The sequence below is a fragment of the Chelonia mydas genome, chromosome 14 (assembly GCF_015237465.2).
Source record: "Chelonia mydas isolate rCheMyd1 chromosome 14, rCheMyd1.pri.v2, whole genome shotgun sequence".
Classification (NCBI taxonomy): domain Eukaryota; kingdom Metazoa; phylum Chordata; order Testudines; family Cheloniidae; genus Chelonia; species Chelonia mydas.
This window is the reverse complement of record NC_051254.2, coordinates 27,874,049-27,895,789: the sequence shown is the minus strand read 5'-3', so window position 1 is coordinate 27,895,789 and position 21,741 is coordinate 27,874,049. Positions and strand designations below refer to the sequence as shown.

Below are 21,741 nucleotides of genomic sequence, written 5' to 3'. Positions count from 1 at the left end.
AAATTGTTTAATGCAAATAATTGAGGTATATGGCTAACATTAGGTAGCAAATGGTTAATATATTATGAGAATTTAATATAGTTTATTATGTTTGTTTTTCTCTGTGTATATATATTTTAAAAAGTTAAAAAAACAAAACAAAGAAAATAAGACTCAACTCCAGGAGGTTTACAAGGAAAAGGTACCAGGAGGGGGACTGCCTCGGAGAGAAAATAAAATCACGCTGCTCTGTAGAACCTTGCTGATCCACCGATGCAAGGAGTCCCCAGGTCCAGCAATGCACTGGAATCATGAGGGGTTAGGGGGTAGATGTTCCCGGTACACTGGAAACATGAGGAGGGTGGGGTGGGGTAGATGTTCCCGGTGCACTGGAATCATGGGGGGCAGGGGGGGGCTAGATGTTTCTGGTACACTGGAATCGTGAGGAGGATGGGGTGGGGTAAATGCGAGCAAAGCAGCTGTGTCCATATCGTAATGCTCCAACCTGCCAGCAGCAGCAGCCAGAGCCCAGAGCTGCTTCCTGAGCCTGGATGGAGGGGCTGCCTCTGCTATTGAAATCAGGTTCAAAGAAATAAAAGTTCAAAGAAATAAAGCTAAGGGGAAGGGTGGGCATGAAATGGTGGATTTGCTCTGTGCAGTTTGTTGCTAGACTGAGAACTGAATTCCAGCATTGCAGTGACTGATCTGGTAAAGTTGTTTTAATTCATCGTGTCTGTATTTTCTGCAGGGTATTTTGCTGTAGTGAGATCAGACACATTTCAGCTTCTTCTGCTATCAAAAAGCTAAGCAGTTTGCTTTTCCTTTTAACTTTGAAAGAATCAGTGAAGGAAATAAAATGGTGCGAACCCACCCTTTGGCTGGGGCTCTTGATCTATTGAATGAAGCCTCCTTTTCCACAACATCCTTGCTGTAAACCCAGAGGCTCAGTCTGACTTCTGTATTTGCAGGGTAGAGGGCTTAATAAGTACAGGTCTGACTTTGGATGCCCTCTGCAAGTCCCCCAGGAGTTCACCGGCTGTGAACCAAGCAGCACTTGGGGATGCAGGGGGAGCAGCAGCGCAGAGTTCGGGGAGGAAGCCCCTGGACACCCGGCTCCCCTCCCCTCCTGCCAGGCACTGAGGGCACTCGGCTGCTGTGGGGACATCCCATGTGCATCTCTGTCAAGGGGAAATGACTCTGGCAGGCTCTGGAGTGCTCTGATAAAAGCTCCTGCAGCTGCCTCTTTCCTTCCCCTTTTCTCTGAAAACCATGTTTTTTCCCCAGCAAAGTGACCACCACGGCTGCAGCCCCAGCACAGAACGGGTGCTCTGGCCAGCATGAGCCTCCTGCTGCCTGCACCAAGACCGGTAGGGCCAGATTTAGGGAAAATGGCACTCTGGGTGAACTTGTATTTTGCTGCCCCCCACATCACCCCTGGCCCCACAGGCTTACTGGGATCCCCCCATCACCTCTGGGCCCTGCTGCTTCTCCAAGTTTGTATTGAAGAGGTGCCACAGCTCAGCCCTGGCACAAATTAAGAATTGGCAGGCGGCCTGATACCAGCAGCTCCTGGCTGAGTGCCCAGCTCTGAAGGCAACGCCACCACCACCAGCAGCACAGAAGTGAGGGTGGCCTGGTATATGCTGTATTGCCACCCTTATTTCTGTGCTGCTGCTGCGGCTCCTGGTGCCTGATGCTCTGCCTGCAGCTCAAGGTCGGTTTCATGCTGTCACAAGGAGGCTGCATCTTGCCAGAGCCCAGGGCCCTCCTGCAGCTCTCTGGACACTACTGGCTCACCGGGGTGCCATTTCAGATTTTGTGGGGTGGGGGGCAACTTTAACCATGATTCCAGAGACTATTTAGGCACCTGAAGACTCTTGGGTTTTTTGCAGATAATAACTTAGGAATTACCTGACAGGAGCGCTACGTCTAATTGTTATATAAAGAAAGAAAAAATATATACAAACTCCAATTAAAGCCACACTTTAAGTTTATATGTAAATTTAGATCAGGAGATAATACAGCAAGATATTCCCAATCCCAAACCTTGAGGTATCAGTTCTGAAGCTTTAACACAGATATCAGAAACACAAGTTTGATACGTTGGACACTATCGTTAATAATAAAAATAAATAAAATCTGACAGACCACTCTGTATTCCTGCCATTATCTACTCTATTTTAGTCAATTGTTTTTCACTCCCCCCAAAAAGTATTTACTTAATTGTAACATACATGATTAAGGTTTTTTCTCTTTTATTAAGAATGGGAATTTATTTTTCTAATTATTTTGGCATTTATGTTTACCAGTCACAACCATGTATGTGACTCACGAACATTTGACTCCATCATTGCTATTAGGTATCATAGTTGGAACTGCATTTATTTTCATATGAATTTTAAGGTTTTTTTACAGATATAACTAAAAATACTACTTGAAAATAAGTGACTTTCATCTGCCCAGGATCTAAAGTTATGTGTTTAGCTAATGTTTTTTAACCTGGCAGTGCTCAGGTGAGTACAAGCTAAAGTTATATTCTAGGAGGATGTTATTATTTGATTATACCATTTTAAATAATTAATGACAAAGCACAAAATAGTAATAAAAATAAGGAAAATTACTGCAGCCAGGACAGATTAGACATTTTAGAACTCACTACTCAATGAATTAAATATAAGCATAAGAGGGAAATAAAATTATGAAATGCTCGCCCCCCCCCCACCCACACACAGCAGACAGGAGGCTCCCAGGAGCAGCTTGGCCGGGGCAGTTCCAAGCAGGGAGGCGGGAGGGGACAGATGGCCGGCCGCAGATGGCCGAAGAGCAGCAGGGGAAGGAGGGACAAGACACCCCTGCTCCGGAGGCACCAGCCAGCACATCATAGAATCATAGAATATCAGGGTTGGAAGGGACCTCAGGAAGTCATCTAGTCCAACCCCCTGCTCAAAGCAGGACAAATCCCCAACTAAATCATCCCAGCCAGGGCTTTGTCAAGCCTGACCTTAAAAACTTCTAAGGAAGGAGATTCCACCACCTCCCTAAGTAACGCATTCCAATGTTTCACCACCCTCGTAGTGAAAAAGTTTTTCCTAATATCCAACCTAAACCTCCCCCACTGCAACTTGAGACCATTACTCCTTGTTCTGTCATCTGCTACCACTGAGAACAGTCTAGATCTCTTTGGAACCCCCTTTCAGGTAGTTGAAAGCAGCTATCAAATCCCCCCTTGTTCTTCTCTTCCGTAGGCTAAACAATCCCAGTTCACAGAATCACAGAATATCAGGATTGGAAGGGACCTCAGGAGGTCATCTAGTCCAACCCCCTGCTCAAAGCAGGACCAGTCCCCAATGTTTGCCCCAGATCCCTAAATGGCCCCCTCAAGGATAGAACTCACAGCCCTGGGTTTAGCAGGCCAATGCTCAAACCACTGAGCTATCCCTCCCCCCTCAGCCTCTCCTCATAAGTCATGTGTTCCAGTCCCCTAATCATTTTTGTTGCCCTCCGCTGGACTCTTTCCAATTTTTCCACATCCTTCTTGTAGTGTGGGGCCCAAAACTGGACACAGTACTCCAGATGAGGCCTCACCAATGTCAAATAGAGGGGAACGATCCCGTCCCTCGATCTGCTGGCAAATGCCCCTACTTATACATCTCAAAATGCCGTTGGCCTTCTTGGCAACAAGGGCACACTGTTGACTCATATCCAGCTTCTCGTCCACTGTAACCCCTAGGTCCTTTTCTGCAGAACTGCTGCCTAGCCATTCGGTCCCTAGTCTGTAGCGGTGCATGGGATTCTTCCGTCCTAAGTGCAGGACTCTGCACTTGTCCTTGTTGTCCTTGTTGAACCTCACCAGACTTTGGGCTACTGCAGTGGCTGCAGCTCTTCTGCACGGCTTGGCACTACTAGAAACCTGTTCCACAATGCTTGGGACTGGGAAGCAAATTCCCTGCTGCAGAACTGCTTCCCCACATCGGAGCCTGAGTTTTGTGGAAGACTTAGTGCTGGTTCCCATGTGATGCTGGACGTCACCCAGAGCAGGAACAAGTACTCCGGAGATCCCAGCTCCTTGGCCATGTGCCTCAGGCCACTGCAACAGGCTGCCCACCATAACACCCTATCCAGGGAAGACTCACAACTGAAACACAAATCAAAGGAGAAAACAAACAAACACCTACCCCTGTCTCAAGTGTCTGTAAGAAACGTCTCAGCAGTTCCAGGATCCTTGTAAAAAGAAAAGGAGGACTTGTGGCACCTTAGAGACTAACAAATTTATTTGAGCATAAGCTTTCGTGAGCTACAGCTCACTTCATCCTTGTAGGTTCCCATCTCCCCCTGCTTTAAAGATACAATTAACGAAGAAGATTCTAAACTATGAATTCAAGTATCAGGGGGTAGCCGTGTTAGTCTGTATCCACAAAAACAACAAGGAGTTCAGATGCAGATGAGTTTTTTTTACCCACGAAAGCTTATGCCCAGATAAATCTGTTAGTCTTTAAGGTGCCGCCAGGGCTGGGTCAGATCAACCCCCAGGAACTTTCCCTGCCTGCAGGAAGCTCTGCACTGTGAAGGGGTCTCGGTGGGGGGAGTCCAGGTGAGAGGGGATGAAGGTCAGTGGGGGGGAGGCTGCGTGTGGGGGGTCCACATGCATGGGGGTTGGGCAGACAGGGGGAGCAGCTCCCCATACATTGACCCCTTCTCCCACTTGCACCCCACACTGAGCCCCTCTGCATTGGGAGCCCTATACACCCAGAACCCCTCATCAAGCAACCTGAACCCAAACCCCCACCCCCAAGCCTCATCCCCTGCATCAAGAGCCCCTCGCACCCAGAATCCCCCCACCAAGCCCCCCAAACCCTGACCATTGAGCCTCATACCATGCATAGGGAACCCCCCCCCCCAGACCTCTAACCCACTGAACCCCAAACAGTGGCAGCCTGACCCACCAAATCCCACTCCCCCAACCCCTCCACCCCCGCACACACACACTGAGCCCTAACCACCTTCACCTGGACTCCCCTGTAGAGTCCCAGTCCCCCTGCACCCAGAACCCCGCACCAAGCCCCTGTATATCCAGATTCTCACACACACCTGCCCCCCACCCCCACTCAGCTGCCCGCACCCAGATTGCACCACACAGAACCCTGGTAGTCTTGAGGAATTCTGTACCGAAAAAGTAAATATTTTAAAATTCTGAGAAGTTAGGCATATTTTATTTTTCAAAATGACACAGTAACACAATAACAATATAATCACACCATTTTCAATTATTTTGGTAATTTATTTCAATGTATTTGGTGATTATACTGTGTTATCTTGAAAAATAAAATTTGCAGAATTTTGCAGAATTTTAAAATATTGTGTGCACAATTTTTATTTTTTTGGCACAGAATTTTTAAATTTTGGTGCAGAATTCCCTCAGGAGTACTACTTGAAATCGTCAGCCTCCATTCAAATCTGGTTCGAGCTTAGCCAAAAGAGGAGTTTCATTGATTTTCTGACTAATTGCCCCACTCTAGCTCAGAGGACCAATCAAGGGTAGGGAAAGGCTGGGTGAAACAACAGGTTTTGAGGCTAAGTTTTGTGGTGACTTTACTTCAGCAGCGTTTTGCATTCCAGAGTCTCCTTGTGCTGCAGCGTTAACCCTCACTTCCACCCTGGGGAGTTTTGGCAGACCTAACTCAGGATTTCTGAGATTTGTCCACTGGGGAGAGTGACTTACTGCAGGGCAACTACCAAGGAGCAGGGTTACCAACCACTCCCTTCCCCTCTCTGCTGGCTGCTTGGCAGTTCCTTAGCCTGCTTCAGCATCTGGACCTGCTCTGCGACACCTGCTGCAGCCACTGCCTTCAGTCACCCTCAGACTCTGCTACAAAGGGGGTGGGGGGAAGGGTAGACAGAGAGAGCCCAAATGGGAGGGGAGAGATGACAGAATGTGTTCAGGGGCCAAACTGTTTCCAGAAATGGGTCAGACAGGTGGAAGCAGGGGAAGGAGAGAGTCAAAGGAGCAAAGTCAGGGGTAGGAGCCTGGGTTAAGAACTGCAGGGATGCAATGCCAGACAGGGGCAGGGGGGATAAAAGTTGTCACAAATGGAACATGTTTCCAGAACTGACCATCATAGAATATAAGGGTTGGAAGGGACCTCAGTGTTAGGATATAGATATTCAGGCCTGTCTGTAAAGGCCTATACTCTAAGAACTTAGGTGTATTCTTATCACTTGGCTAGTTATAGAGGTATAAAAGAAAGAATCAAAATCACTGTCTGCTGGTGTAAGGTCCTTCTCTTACTGTGACAGTCTGAGGCCCTGTGCTTAGGCTAAGGCCTTTGGCTAAGCAGCAGAGGCAGCCATAAGCTGGGAAGCGAACGGTCACCTCCTCACATTCCAAACTAGTCACATTGAAAGAAGGTGCTATTGGGCTGTTAGGAATAAAATCCTGTCCTGATAATGCCTATCGCCTCCAGAGAAAGGGAAGTGCCTAGAAGATGTAAAAGGAAACTTAGTTTGATAGCATCCCGTCTGGCAAGAACTCACTTATCAATAGCTGGGATGTGAAATCCTCATTTCTGTGTTGTTCTATCACTGTAGTCCCCATTTCCCCATTGTTTGTATAATCTCTGTCTGGTTCTGTGATTGTTTCTGTCTGCGGCATAATTAATTTTGCTGGGTGTAAACTAATTAAGGTGGTGGGATATAATTGGTTACATAATCATGTTACAATATGTTAGGATTGGTTAGTTAAATTTCAGCAAAATGATTGGTTAAGGTATAGCTAAGCAGAACTCAAGTTTTACTATATTGTCTGCAGTCAATCAGGAAGTGGGTGTGTGGGGTGGAAATGGGAACAGGAAATGGGGGTGGGGAAATTGGAATCATGTTTTGCTAAAGGGGGAAATGGGAACAGGGAATGGGGGTGGGGAAATTGGAATCATGTTTGGCTAAGGGCAGGAATGGGAACAGGGACACAGGTGTAAGGCTCTGTGGTGTCAGAGCTGGGAAGGGGGACACTAAGGAAGGAAACTGGAATCATGCTTGCTGGAAGTTCATCCCATTGAACATCGAATTGTTTGCACCTTTGGACTTCGGGTATTGTTGCTCTCTGTTCATGCGAGAAGGACCAGGGAAGTAAGTGGGTGAAGGAATAAGCCCCCTAACACTCAGGAGGTCATCTAGTCCGAACCCCTGCTCAAAGCAGGACCAATCCCCAAATAAATCATTCTAGCCAGGGCTTTGTTAAGCCAGGCCTTAAAAACCTCTAAGGATGGAGATTCCACTACCTCCCTAGGTAACCCATTCCAGTGCTTCACAACCCTCCTAGTGAAATAGTTTTTCCTAATATCCAACCTAGACCTCCCCCACTGCAATTTGAGACCATTACTCCTTGTTCTGTCATCTGCCACCACTGAGAACAGCCTAGCTCCATCCTCTTTGGAACCCCCCTTCAGGTAGTTGAAGGCAGCAGGCTGCTATCAAATCCTCCCCCTCACTCTTCTTTTCTGCAGACTAAATAATTCCAGTTCTCTCAGCCTCTCCTCATAAATCATGTACTCCAGCCCCCTAATCATTTTTGTTGCCCTCCGCTGGACTCTCTCCAATTTTTCCACATCCTTCTTGTAGTGTGGGGCCCAAAACTGGACACAGTACTCCAGATGAAGCCTCACCAATGCCAAATAGAGGGGGAATGATCATGTCCCTCAATCTGCTGGCAATGCTCCTACTTATACAGCCCAAAATGCTGTTAGCCTTCTGGGCAACAAGGTCACACTGTTGACTCATATCCAGCTTCTCATCCACCTAGGTCTTTTTCTGCAGAACTGCCACTGACCCTGGTCTATACTACGAGTTTAGGTCGAATTCAGTAGCGTTAGATCAATTTAATCCTGCACCCTTCCACATGACAAAGCCATTTTTGTCGACTTAAAGGGCTCTTAAAATAAATTTCTGTACTCCTCCCTGATGAGGGGATTAGCGCTGATATAGACATTGCCAAGTCAAATTTGGGGTAGTGTGGATGCAATTTGACGGTATTGGCCTCCGGGAGCTATCCCACAGTGCTCCATTGTGACCGCTCTGGACAGCACTCTCAACTCGGATGCTCTGGCCAGGTACACAGGAAAAGCCCCGGGAACTTTTGAATTTCATTTCCTGTTTGGCCAGCGTGGCAAGCTCATCAGCAGAGGTGACCATGCAGTCCCAGAATCGCAAAAAAGCTCCAGCATGGACCAAATGGGAGGTACTGGATCTGATCCCTGTATGGGGAGACGAATCCGTGCTATCAGAACTCCGTTCCAAAAGACGAAATGCCAAAATATTTGAAAAAATCTCCAAGGGCATGATGGACAGAGGCTACAACAGGGACACACAGCAGTACTGCGTGAAAATTAAGGAGCTCAGGCAAGCCTACCAAAGAGGCAAACGGCCACTCCGGGTCAGAGCCCCAGACATGCCGCTTCTATGATGAGCTGCATGCAATTCTAGGGGGTACCCCTACCACTACCCCACCCCTGTCTGGGGACTCCTGCAAGAGGGGAGTCTCACGCAAAAGGGATGAGGATTTTGGGGACGAGGAAGATGATGATGAGGAGGACGATAGCGCACAGCAGGCAAGCGGAGAATCCCTTCTCCCCGACAGCCAGGAATTGTTTATCACCCTGGAGCCAACCCTCCCAAGGTGGGCTCCCAGACCATGAAGCCAGAGAAGGCACCTCTGGTGAGTGTACCTTTGTAAATATAATACATGGTTTAAAAGCAAGCGTGTCTAATGATTAATTTGCCATGAAGACTTGGGATGCATTTGCGGCCAGTACAGCTACTGGAAAAGTCTGTTAACGTGTCTGGGGATGGAGCGGAAATCCTCCAGGGACATTATTAAGGGGACATTCAGAGGTGGCCGTTCCTGCTGGGCTGTTTGCCTGTGCTGAAAAGAAATCATCCCCGCTTTTAGCCACGTGGTGGGGGGGACCCGTTCACGCTGAGCTGTTCGCGTTTGGCTGGCAGGGATCTTCCCTGGTACTAGTCACACGGTGGGAGGAGGGGTGAAGCAATCATCCCAGAGAATTGGGGGGCGGGGGTTTAGTTGGGTTTGTGCTGCATGTCAACCTGAAAACTGCAGCCCCTCCTTTTAAATGGCCAGTCCAACGGGTGCTTGGTATGGGAAAGGAGGGAGCTGCTGTGTGAAACCATTCCCACATGTTATGAAGGTTGAAGAAGCTGAAAGACTGTGGCTTACCATGGCCGCCTGCAAGCCGAATTCTGTTGCCCGGCCCTGCGTGTGTGATCTCTCACACCAAACTGGCAGACCCTCAATATAAGAGGCAAAATGCTACCTTGTACCGAAAGCACATGTGCTATGTAATGTTAACAGCTTGGTTCACCGTGAAAGAGTCTACCCATTGTTCTCTAAAATGTGTCTTTTTAAATACTACTCTCACTTTTTTTCCTCCCACAGCTGCAAATGTTTCAATGCTCCCCCTATCATCTCCATCCCAGAGGCTAGTGCAGATAAGAAGGCGAAAAAATGCACTCGCGATGAAATGTTCTCTGAGCTCATGCAGTCCTCCCGCACTGAAAGAGCTCAGCAGAATGCATGGAGGCAAACAATGGCAGAGTCCAGGAAAGCAGAAAATGAACGCGAGGACAGGAGGGATGAGCAAAATGAGAGGTGGCGGCAGCGTGATGAGAGAAGGCAGGATGCAATGCAGAGGCTACTGGGGGATCACATTGATATGCTCCGGTGTCTGGTGGAGCTGCAGGAAAGGCAGCAGAAGCACAGATGGCCACTGCAGCCCCTGTGTAACTGCCCGCCCTTCTCCCCAAGTTCCATAGCCTCCTCACCCAGACGCCCAAGAACGCGGGGGAAGGCTCCGGGCACCCAACCACTCCACCCCAGAGGACTGCCCAAGCAACAGAAGGCTGGCATTCAATAAGTTTTGAAGTGCAGTATGGCCTTGTCCTTCCCTTCTCCCCCACCCCTCCCGGGCTACCTTGGCAGTTATCCCCCTATTTGTGTGATAAATTAATAAAGAATGCATAATTTTGAAACAACGACTTTATTGCCTCTGCAAGCGGTCCAATCCTCTAATTTGCCTAGGTCCCTCTGTATCCTATCCCTGCCCTCCAGCGTTATCTACCACTCCTCCCAGTTTAGTGTCATCTGCAAACTTGCTGAGGGTGCAATCCACACCATCCTCCAGATCATTAATGAAGATATTGAATAAAACCAGCCTCAGGACCGACTCTTGGGGCACTCCATCTCAGCACTCCCACCCTTCTCCCAGAGTTCCCAAAGGCAGGGTTGATCCCCATGTCTAGACAAGGCTGCCCTTCTCTGTCTGGAATGATGCAGTCAGCTTCTAAGGGAGGCCTCATTCAGTGACAGATTTTACACCCACACCATCCTATAGTGCAAGTTTATTCTTTATGATCCTATGGCTTCAATGCTGACTGAGTTCCTGTGTTGTCCATCCCCTGAGCCCAGGGCGTGTTCCCGGGGAAGGTCAAGTGATGAATTCATATGGGGAGAAATGAATGCTCACTTCTGCAGGAAAAGAACTATAATCAAATAAAAAGAATGAGGAGTCCTTGTGGCACCCTAGAGACTAACAAATTTATTTGAGCATAAGCTTCCATGGGCTAAAACCCACTTCATCGCAACACCCATTGTTTCATGTTCTCTGTGTATAGATATATCTTCCTACTATATTTTCCACTGCATGCATCCTATGAAGTGGGTTTTAGCCCACGGAAGCTTATGCCCAAATAAATTTGTTAGTCTCTAAGGTGCCACAAGGACTCCTCGTTCTTTTTGCTGATACAGACTAACGCAGCTGCCACTCTGAGACCTATAGTCACTGGAGCAGAGTTCTGCACCCTGCATCTTCTATCTGCCAGTGCCCTGACCACCAGGGTACAGAGTCATTGTTGCTTTCTTCACTTTCTTGCTCTGGCTCAGTGACTTTTGATTATTTATTCACAGTGGAACAGCTTCACCAGGAGAGACTAAGGGAACCTCTCATCAGAACATTCTATAGCTCAGTGCTTGGGGCTTTCATCTAAGGCAGATGTGGACAAACTATGACCTGCGGGCCACATCCGGCCCACGGGACCGTCCTGCCCGGCCCTTGAGCTCCTGGCCAGGAAGGCTAGCCCCCGACCCCTCCCCTGCTGTCCCCCCTCCCCCGCAGGCACTCCAGCCATGGTGGTGGCGCAGCTGCCACTCCTGCTGCTCTGAGCAGCATGGTAAGGGGGCATGGAGCGGGGGGGGGGGGGGTTGGATAGGGGCAGGGGGTCCCAGGGGGCGGTCAGGGGACAAGGAGAAGGGGGGGGGGTTGGATGGGTCGGGGATTCTGAGAGGGATTCTGAAAGGGACACTCAGGGGGCGGGAAGTGGGAGGGGGCGGATAGGGGGCAGGGCCCAGGCTGTTTGGGGAGGCCCTCCGTACAGTTTCACAACCCTGATGTGGCCCTTGGGCCAAAAAGTTTGCCCACCCCTGACCTAAGGAGTCACTTGCACTCAGGAGACCCTTTCTCCCCACCAGGAAGAGTGGAATTGAACCTAAATCTCCCACTCCCACTAGTCTAAAAGTTATAAAGAATCTGCCTCTGGATTTTGCATGAGTCCCATTCCAGTATGCTCAGAACACATACAGTGGATCAGGCCCCACAGGTGTCCCACTGCCTGTCTTCTGGTTTAAGGATCCCATTGGTGCTTAGACATGAGTTAGGTGTCTGGATGCCTAGAGTGAGGCAGCAGTGCTCATGCCCAGAAGCAGAAACTTAGGTGCCATGTTGGCATTGAGTGAGTTTCATCTGCCTAGAGGGGTAGGTGGCAGCTAAGAGGGGTTGTCTGGATTTCACTGGGACCTAATTCTGGGAGTTAGGCACCTAAATCTGGGCTTTAGGCACCTAAGTCGCTTAGTGATCTGGGTTTTCACCTCCCTGTGCCTCAGTTTCTCTATCTGTAAAATGGGGATAGTGAAATTTATGTCCATTGTAAAATACTTGAGGTCCAATGATGAAAAGACAGAAACTGACAGGCATGAGATTGTTTTTCAACATGAGTGACTGGATCAGTTTCAGAGGAAGAAGAAGGATTGCAAGTGCTTTGGAGGATAGGATTAAAATTCAAAATGATTTGGACAAACTGGAGAAAGATCTGAAGTAAATCAGATGAAATTCAATAAGGACAAATGCAAAATACCACACTTAGGAAGGAACAATCATTGCACGCATACAAAATGGGAAATGACTGCCTAGGAAGGAGTACTGCGGAAAGGGATCTGGGAGTCATAGTGGATTGCAAGCTAAATATGAGTCAACGCTGTAACGCTGTTGCAAAAAAACCAAACCTCATTCTGGGATGTATTAGCAGGAATGTTGTAAGCAAGACATGTGAAAAAAGAAAAGGAGGACCTGTGGCACCTTAGAGACTAACAAATTTATTTGAGCATAAGCTTTCGTGAGCTACAGCTTACTTCATCGGATGCATTCAGTGGAAAATATAGTAGGGAGATATATACACAGAGAACATGAAACAATGGGTGTTTCCATACACTCTGTAACGAGAGTAATCAGGTAAGGTGAGCTATTACCAACAGGAGAGTGGGGGGGGGAAACTTTTGTAGTGATAATCAAGGTGGGCCATTTCCAGCAGTTGACAAGAATGTCTGAGGAACGGGGGGCGGTGGAGAGGAGAGGGGAATAAACATGGGGAAATAGTTTTACTTTGTGTAATGACCCATCCACTCCCAGTCTTTATTCAAGCCTAAGTTAATTGTATCCAGTTTGCAAATTAATTCCAATTCAGCAGTCTCTCCTTGGAGTCTGTTTTTGAAGTTTTTTTGTTGAAGAATTGCCACTTTTAGGTCTGTAATCGAGTGACCAAAGAGATTGAAGTGTTCTCCGACTGGTTTTTGAATGTTATAATTCTTGACGTCTGATTTGCGTCCACTTATTCTTTTACATAGAGACTGTCCAGTTTGGCCAATGTACATGGCAGAGGGGAATTGCTATCACATTGGTAGATGCGCAGACATGAGAAGTAATGAGAAGCTCTACTCTGTGCTGATTAGGCCTCAACTGGAGTATTGTGTCCAGTTTTGAGAGCCACATTTCAGGAAAGATGTGGACAAATTGGAGAAAGTCCAGAGAAGAGCAACAAAAATGATTAAAGGGCTAGAAAACATGACCTATGAGGGAGGATTGAAAAAAATTGGGTTTGTTTAGTCTGGAGAAGAGAAGACTGAGGGGGAGCATGATAACAACCTTCAAGATATAAGGTTGTTACGAGGAGGAGGGAGAAAAATTGTTCTCCTTAACCTCTGAGGATAGGAGAAGAAGCAATGGGCTTAAATTGCAGCAAGGGCGGTTTAGGTTGGACATTAGGAAAAACTTCCTAACTGTCAGAGTGGTTGTCAAGGTTCCTCCCCCACTCTGAACTCTAGGGTACAGATGTGGAGACCTGCATGAAAGACCAGGAACAGTCAGCATGGATTCACCAAGGGAAAGTCATGCCTGACTAATCTAATCGCCTTTTATGATGAGATTACTGGTTCTGTGGATGAAGGGAAAGCAGTGGATGTATTGTTTCTTGACTTTAGAAAAGCTTTTGACACGGTCTCCCACAGTATTCTTGTCAGCAAGTTAAGGAAGTATGGGCTGGATGAATGCACTATACGGTGGGTAGAAAGCTGGCTAGATTGTCGGGCTCAACGGGTAGTGATCAATGGCTCCATGTCTAGTTGGCAGCCAGTGTCAAGTGGAGTGCCCCAGGGGTCGGTCCTGGGGCCGGTTTTGTTCAATATCTTTATAAATGATCTGGAGGATGGTGTGGATTGCACTCTCAGCAAATTTGCGGATGATACTAAACTGGGAGGAGTGGTAGATACGCTGGAGGGGAGGGATAGGATACAGAAGGACCTAGACAAATTGGAGGATTGGGCCAAAAGAAATCTGATGAGGTTTAATAAGGATAAGTGCAGGGTTCTGCACTTAGGATGGAAGAATCCAATGCACCGCTACAGACTAGGGACCGAATGGCTAGGCAGCAGTTCTGCGGAAAAGGACCTAGGGGTGACAGTGGACGAGAAGCTGGATATGAGTCAGCAGTGTGCCCTTGTTGCCAAGAAGGCCAATGGCATTTTGGGATGTATAAGTAGGGGCATTGCCAGCAGATCGAGGGACGTGATCGTTCCCCTCTATTCGACACTGGTGAGGCCTCATCTGGAGTACTGTGTCCAGTTTTGGGCCCCACACTACAAGAAGGATGTGGATAAATTGGAGAGAGTCCAGCGAAGGGCAACAAAAATGATTAGGGGTCTAGAGCACATGACTTATGAGGAGAGGCTGAGGGAGCTGGGATTGTTTAGTCTGCAGAAGAGAAGAATGAGGGGGGATTTGATAGCTGCTTTCAACTACCTGAAAGGGGGTTCCAAAGAGGATGGCTCTAGACTGTTCTCAATGGTAGCAGATGACAGAACGAGGAGTAATGGTCTCAAGTTGCAATGGGGGAGGTTTAGATTGGATATTAGGAAAAACTTTTTCACTAAGAGGGTGGTGAAACACTGGAATGCGTTACCTAGGGAGGTGGTAGAATCTCCTTCCTTAGAGGTTTTTAAGGTCAGGCTTGACACAGCCCTGGCTGGGATGATTTAACTGGGACTTGGTCCTGCTTCGAGCAGGGGGTTGGACTAGATGACCTTCTGGGGTCCCTTCCAACCCTGATATTCTATGATTCTATGATTCTATGATTCTATGACCCCCTAAGCTTATTCTTACCAGCTTAGGTTAAAAACTTCCCCAAGGTACAAGGTTTACCTTGTCCTTGAACAGTATGCTGCCACCACCAAGCGTTTTAAACAAACAGGGAAAGAGACCACTTGGAGTCGTCTTCCCCCAGAATCTCTCCCCCCCCCCCGCCCAAGCTCTACACCCTGTTTCCTGGGAAAGGCTTGATAAGAATCCTCACCAATTGGTACAGGTGAACACAGACCCAAACCCTTGGATCTTAAGAACAATGAAAAATCAATCAGGTTCTTAAAAGAAGAATTTTAATTAAAGAAAAGGTAAAAGAATCACCTGTGTAAAATCAGGATGGTAAATACCTTACAGGGCAATCAGATTCAAAACATAGAGAATCCCTCTAGGCAAAACCTTAAGTTACAAAAAGTCACAAAAACAGGAATACACATTCCCGCCAGCACAGCTTATTTTACAGGCCATTAAACAAAAGAAAATCTAACGCATTTTCTAGCTAGATTACTTACTAACTTTACAGGAGTTGTAAGGCTTGCATTCCTGGTCTGTTCCCAGCAAAAGCATCACACAGACAGACCAATCCCTTTGGCCTCCCCTCCAGATTTGAAAGTATCTTGTCCCCTCATTGGTCATTTTGGGTCAGGTGCCAGCGAGGGTACCTTAGCTTCTCAACCCTTTACAGGTGAAAGGGTTTTGCCTCTGGCCAGGAGGGATTTTACAGCACTGTATACAGAAAGGTGGTTACCCTTCCCTTTATATTTATGACAGTGGTTAAGCACTGGAATAAATTGCCTAGGGAGGTGGTGGAATCTCCATCATTGGGGATTTTTAAGAACAGGTTGGACAAACATCTGTCAGGGATGGTCTCGATAATACTTAGTCCTGCCTTGAGTGCAGGGGACTGGACTAGATGACCTCTCAAGGTCCCTTCCAGTTCTAGGATTTCTATGATTCTATTATTCTAATTTCTGCTGGCCGGACTGGGGAAACTGGAAAGGGAGACCGTGAAGAAATGAGGTGAAAATGCCACCAAATTTTCCAAAGAAATTTCCCATCTTAATAAGCTGATCAGTGAGATGGAAGGGAAGTGCCAGCAGCCAACAGCCAGCAAGTGAATTCCTGCAGGGGAAGAAGCTTATCTAAGAAATGCAGGTGGAGAATCTTATCTAAGAAATGCAGACAGACCTGGAGAAAGGAGGGGCTGTGGGCAGCTGGGTTAAAAAGCTGAGCACAGAAAGCATGCATTCAGAGGCAGCCTGAACCTTTTAGAGCAGGCTTGAAAAATGACACATTTTCACCCCTATGACATATACTCAATTCCTGTCCACCATTATCTCCTGACTCTGCACAGGACTGGCCTAGTGAGCGGGGCTAGGGTCAGTGAGATGATCTTAGAAAGACTTTACTGACTTAGTGTGTGTGTGTGCTTGTGCATCTGTTCATGCATCCTCTTTTACGTGGCTCCTGCTGCAGAGAAAATGATAGTCCAGTAGTTCAGGTGTTGGTTAACCTGAGAGACCCAGGCTTAATTCCTGCTCTGTGTGAACTCAGACAAGTCACTTCTTCTGCCTGTGCCTGACTTTTCCTCTTCTAAAGTAGGAATAAAAACCCTTCCCCACCTTCCAGAGGTGTTGTGAGACTGAACGTATCAAAGCTTGGGAGGTGCTCAGATAGTGCAGGGATGAGAGCCAGAGAAGCACCTGCAGTAGCTAGAAGTGGAGCCATTTCCTTCCCACATCAAAGCACTAACAAATCACACTGGGTTGTCTCCAACTTTCCTGATTTCACCCTGACTCTTTCAATAGCTGGCATTTCTCTTAATGCCCCAGCTCTTGCAATCCTATGGTGAGAGGAGAATCTCAGCTCTCATTCTAACAGTCAGTTTCTTGTTCTTGTGGTGGAGTAGAAAAACTTGAGAACACGACTAGAAGAAAATCTCAGTGCTCAGAAAACCAAAAAGTCCAAAATGTATTTTTTTAGAAAATAAATCGCATGTTTCCTTTAGTTAATCTCATGATTTTTGAACACTTGGTGCTTGCAAAATTGCATTGGCATTGATCAGTTTATGTTTTCCGGTCTTTCTTTCTTTCTTTCTTTCTTTCTTTCTTTCTTTCTTTCTTTCTTTCTTTCTTTCTTTCTTTCTTTCCAAATAGCGCAAATATATCAAAATACCAGATTTATCATAACACACAAAGTAAGTAAAGAGGGTTAGACTAAAGGGAGGGGAGGAGAAGCAACTTACCTACGTTAAGGGTCTACATTAATATAGACCTCTAAAAAGTGAGCCCAAATGGCTTTGAATTTTTCAGGCCTTCCCCTTGTACAGAATGCCGGTCATTCATTAGGTGTGAGCTCAGCCATATCACTGAGCTGGGCATAAATGTTTGGTGCGGACTGAGTTGTCCATTTTTGCAGGACTAATTTTCCAGCAACCAAAGCTGCACACTGAAACCACACCCCCTTCTTACCAAATATTCCTGATACATGGAGGTTATGTCCAAGAATAAAACATAAGAGGGAGGGCTCCAATTTAGCATCCAATATCAATTTGGCCCTTTTACCCACCTCATCCCAGAATTTCCCAAAGCATATGAGCTATTGTAGCACCAAGACAGTTAAATTTCTAATAGTGATCAACATTTAGGAAGCCCTTTACCATTAGCCTATGTGGGGACCAGTTTATTTGAAAGGTGGTCTGCAGCTGCTTTTTTTAACATTAGATACAATTGTATTCCATTGGGTCGGAGATATCTGTGTATCCAAATCTCTATTCCAAGCAGCTCTTGAGTTATCACTCTTTGACTGAGCTTTTTAGGCCAGAAAACCGTAAAAGGATATCGCTGGCTGAATAAATCCAGGAAGTTTCCTACAAAATAATAAAAGTTCTGGAGATTCTGGAGCTCCCAATACATCCACTCCAAATACATTGGTAAACCAATGTTTTAACTGTTATTTAAATGTTCCAGAGCAGGGCAAGGCAAATTGTTACTGTAGGTCTACAAATGGTTTAAACTGATTACTGTCAATTAGCCAAGACACAGTCATAATTCCTCTCTCCATCCAATCCCTCCACATCAAAGTTTTGCCATTGATTTTAAATACAGGATTACACCATAGAACCGCTTCTACATGGAAGGAAGGATAGAAGCAGAACTTTCTAACTACATTTGACCAGGCTTGTTCTGCAGCAACTCTTGTAGGAGCTCATGAGCCAATAAATCTATAATAATTTGAACCTACAATCATAGGCGCCGACTTTCACTGTTCCCGGTGGGTGGTCGACCCCACCCCCGCCCTTGGCCCTGCCTCTGCACAGCCCTCACCCCACCCCCATCCCATCCCTTTCCCAAAATCCCCACCCCATTCCACCCCCTTCCCCGAAGTCCCAACCCCTGCCCCCCCTCTTCTCTCTCTTCTCTGCCTCCTCCCCTGAGCCCACCGCGTCCCCGCTCCTCCCTGCTCCCTCCTGGAAAGTCCTAAGTGCCGCCAAACAGCACGGGGAGGTAGGCAGAGGAGTGGAGACATGGCTTGTTTGTGGGGGGGAAGGAGTTGAAGTGGGATGGAGGGTGAGGGGAGCTTGGCTGCCAGTGGGTGCAGAGCACCCACTAATTTTTCCCTGTGGGTGCTCCAGCCCCGGAGCACCGATGGAGTCTGCGCCTATGCCTACAATGCATGAAACGGGGAGAGAGAGTACTAATTCTCATTCAATGTAAATTCACGGTGGGGTTAGTACAGTTATATGTAACAGCCACAAAGATGACTTAACAAAAAGGAGGTAGAATAATTAAGGCTAAGATGTGTAATAAACTAAAATTCATGGAAGCCGTGACCTGTCTGTGACTTTTGCTGCCGCAGCTTCATGGTTTCTCCTGCCACCATGGTGGCTGGGAGCTGCGGGGGTTCCCCCTGCCCCTCCCCGTGCGCAAGGCTGTCATGCATGTGCATCGCTGGAACCCTGCCAGGGCCCTGCTGGCTGCCAGCTCTAGTCCCTTGGCCCCAGGGGCTGAAGCGGAAAAGGTCACAGAGGATTCCTTGACTTCTGTGACCTCCATGACGTAAACATAGCATTAAGGACAATTAGTCAAGTAGGGGAAATGAAATCCCCCCCAGAGATAGGGGACAGGGGGAGCTATAATTTGTTCAGAGCCAGGCTAGATTTCTTGCCTGCTCCTGAAAGAAATATTTTAAAAATATTATTGAATTTCTTAAAATAAATGAGGAATGGAAACAGGGAGACAGCTCAGGACCTATGACATTCTGGGAACAATGGTCATTTCCAAAGCAGCCTTAGTGTCAATGAGCATCAGACTTTTAAAACACTGATTCCAGTTTAAGTAAGTTTTTAGCATGTAAAAAGAAAAGGAGTGCTTGTGGGACCTTAGAGACTAACAAATTTATTAGAGCATAAGCTTTCGTGAGCTACAGCTCATTTCATCAGATGTAGCTCACGAAAGCTTATGCTCTAATAAATTTGTTAGCCTCTAAGGTGCCACAAGTACTCCTTTTCTTTTTACGGATACAGACTAACACGGCTGCTACTCTGAAACCTGTTTTTAGCATGTGAATTTCACTTCACTCCTTAGACACACAGCCCCAGCTCCTGCAAGCTCATCATCACAGGCAGATGCTAATGCCCATATGAAGCCCCCATGACTCTCCACACCTGCACAGGGGGCTGACTGCAGGATCAGAGTCCTAATGGTATTGTTTTCACAAAAGCCTCCGTGGCTGTAATGTTACCAGCTTTCCTGCTTTTTCAATTCTCAATTTCTCAACTTTCAGTGAACTAGTCATTGAACTAAACTAGTTGAATAAACTCTAAAGAAGAAAATATTCTCTCTTCACCTGCATAAGAGAACACTGCTCTCAAAAGCCGGTTTAGCATTTCAACAAACTCTGGTTCCAGGGTCCTAGCCTGTGACTTCCACCAGTTCAGTGATTTGCCTTTCTTTAAAACTTTTCCAGGACATGTGTACTGCTTGAATATTATTTTATGTATATCTAATTTAAATGCTTTTAGTAGATTAGAGATCGAGTTTAGGCCATAACATATGTTGTCATAATTTTCAATTTAATTTTCATTTGGTACATTTTGAGCCCTCAGGGAGCACTCAGGCCATAGTCTTAAACTTTTCTCTGGAACCACGAGGGCTAGAAATGTAATTCTACTTTAAATGGAATCTGAAATTTGCACAATCTCAAAACTAGAGATGCCAGGCTTCAGAAAAATTACCAAATATTGTGAGACAACATAAAATCCCCAAACTCACAAGAATGTTATGTGAGCTGACAATACTGTAGCTGGACAAAAAAAGTTCAACAAAAATGATTTTTCACATGATTTTTAGGAAAAAATTCAAAATGATTTTTCTGATCATTTCAATGAAATTATGCTAAATGAAAAAAATATTTCACATTGATTCAAAATGAGACATTGTAATTAAATGGAATAAAAGATTTTATTAACCAGTTCTCCTATCCTTTCTAAAAAGATACACAGAGGGGGAAATGACAATTGAAGAAAAAGAAAAACTAAAAACAAAATTTTGTTTTAATAATATTTGATTAAAAATTGAAAAATCCATAAAATATTTCAAATAAAACAGAAATAATTTTAAAATACATTTTCACAATAATAATTCCATTTTTCCCAACTAGCTTTACTTCTATGGATTTCTTTATGAAATCTCACCTCCAATGGATTTTCACACAAAAGGAGCTGATCTGTCACATAATATATAAGTTTGCCTCTTTTTTATTATGTTATGAAATCCCCTATTCAGCAACACTCTCAAACACAGGATCAAACTTAGACACATGCTTAATTCCCATGATTTAATCAGGAGAAAAGGATGCAATTTTCTATTTTGATTGATTCTGGAAATAATTTTCCTTTTTTCCCTTGAAAGTATCAGAAGCAAAAGGATTCAGCCCCACAGTCAGCTCTAGAAAACTGAAATGACAACAGGCAGAAAAATAGACTGATAACCGCTGGATTTGGCGCAGTAACTTTCTTCCTGTATTCTAAATACTGGAAGTTATTTTTTTACAAATCTTTTCCCTGACATCACTGAGTACAGAATGAGGCCCAGTGTTCTTCAATAAAACAAAATAGCAAAATAAACAAATTATTAATTCAACCTGCTGTACAAATCTCATGGTACATTGCTATGAAAATAATGAGCAATGCATTTGAATGTTAATCATTTTGAATGTACATGTATTGTAGTGTTAATAAAGAGTGAAACAAATTATCAGAGGATTATTTAATCTTCAAATTGTCCGAGCAACAAGCAGTGTATATTAGGAGTTGGTTACAAAGAGTCATTCTGAAGCAAAATTAACCTACCTGATTGTAAAACTTCTCAGAAGGAGCAATCTTCAGGACGTGGTCAGACGTCACTCGTTTTGTTGAGATAATTGCGTTTTGAGTCACTAGTCCAGTTTATCAAATTTTACAGCTAATTCTGGTAATAAAATAGCTACAGAGTTTTCTCATTGCTTTTCCTTACACTTGTTTAAATAAATGTATTTGTGTTCCAGACCAATAAATGTGCTTTCCTCCTCTCGCAGCATTTGCAGAGTTTGAAAGAGAAAGTAAAATGGTAACTGGAAAGTTGCAGTAATTTCACATCCTGTCACGAGGGGCAATTAGATAGATTAAAGAAACAACCCCACAGTCCTGCTGAGCTGGAAGCACATGCACAGGCAGAGTCCAGCATCCAGGTGGCACAAGTTACCTGAATCCATTAATGATTTCAAAGAGACTCTTCCTCCTTTTTTGTGAACTACAATAAATGGAATGGGGGAAAAAAAAACCCACCTTTGTTATCGTAGAGTTAAGGTTTCCCAAAGAAGCTCATACCCTTCCAGAACATCAAGTGCATCAAAAGTTGTTTGCAATGTTGTTGCAGCCATGTTGGTCACAGGATATTAGACAGGCAAAGTGGATGAGGTAATATCTCTATTGGACCAAGTTCTATTGGTAATAAAGACAACTTTCTGAGCCATA

The 21,741-nt window shown here is 45.7% G+C and overlaps 1 protein-coding gene across 2 annotated transcripts in view; it reads right to left on the bottom strand.

Moving 5' to 3' along the window:
* LOC119567806 (butyrophilin subfamily 1 member A1) overlaps window positions 1–21,348 on the bottom strand; it is a 47,284-nt gene extending 25,936 nt beyond the window's left edge. Inside the window, exons 1-2 of one of the 2 annotated variants that reach the window (XM_037915210.2) lie at window positions 21,079–21,344; window positions 4,155–4,200 (exon numbers count right to left, since the gene is read on the bottom strand). The gene's annotated coding sequence lies outside the window, so the exon portion shown is untranslated. Of the gene's footprint in view, window positions 1–4,154; window positions 4,201–21,078 lie in introns of both variants that reach the window. The other variant, XM_037915209.2, reaches the window with a different exon arrangement.
* Window positions 21,349–21,741: the final 393 nt, after the last annotated feature.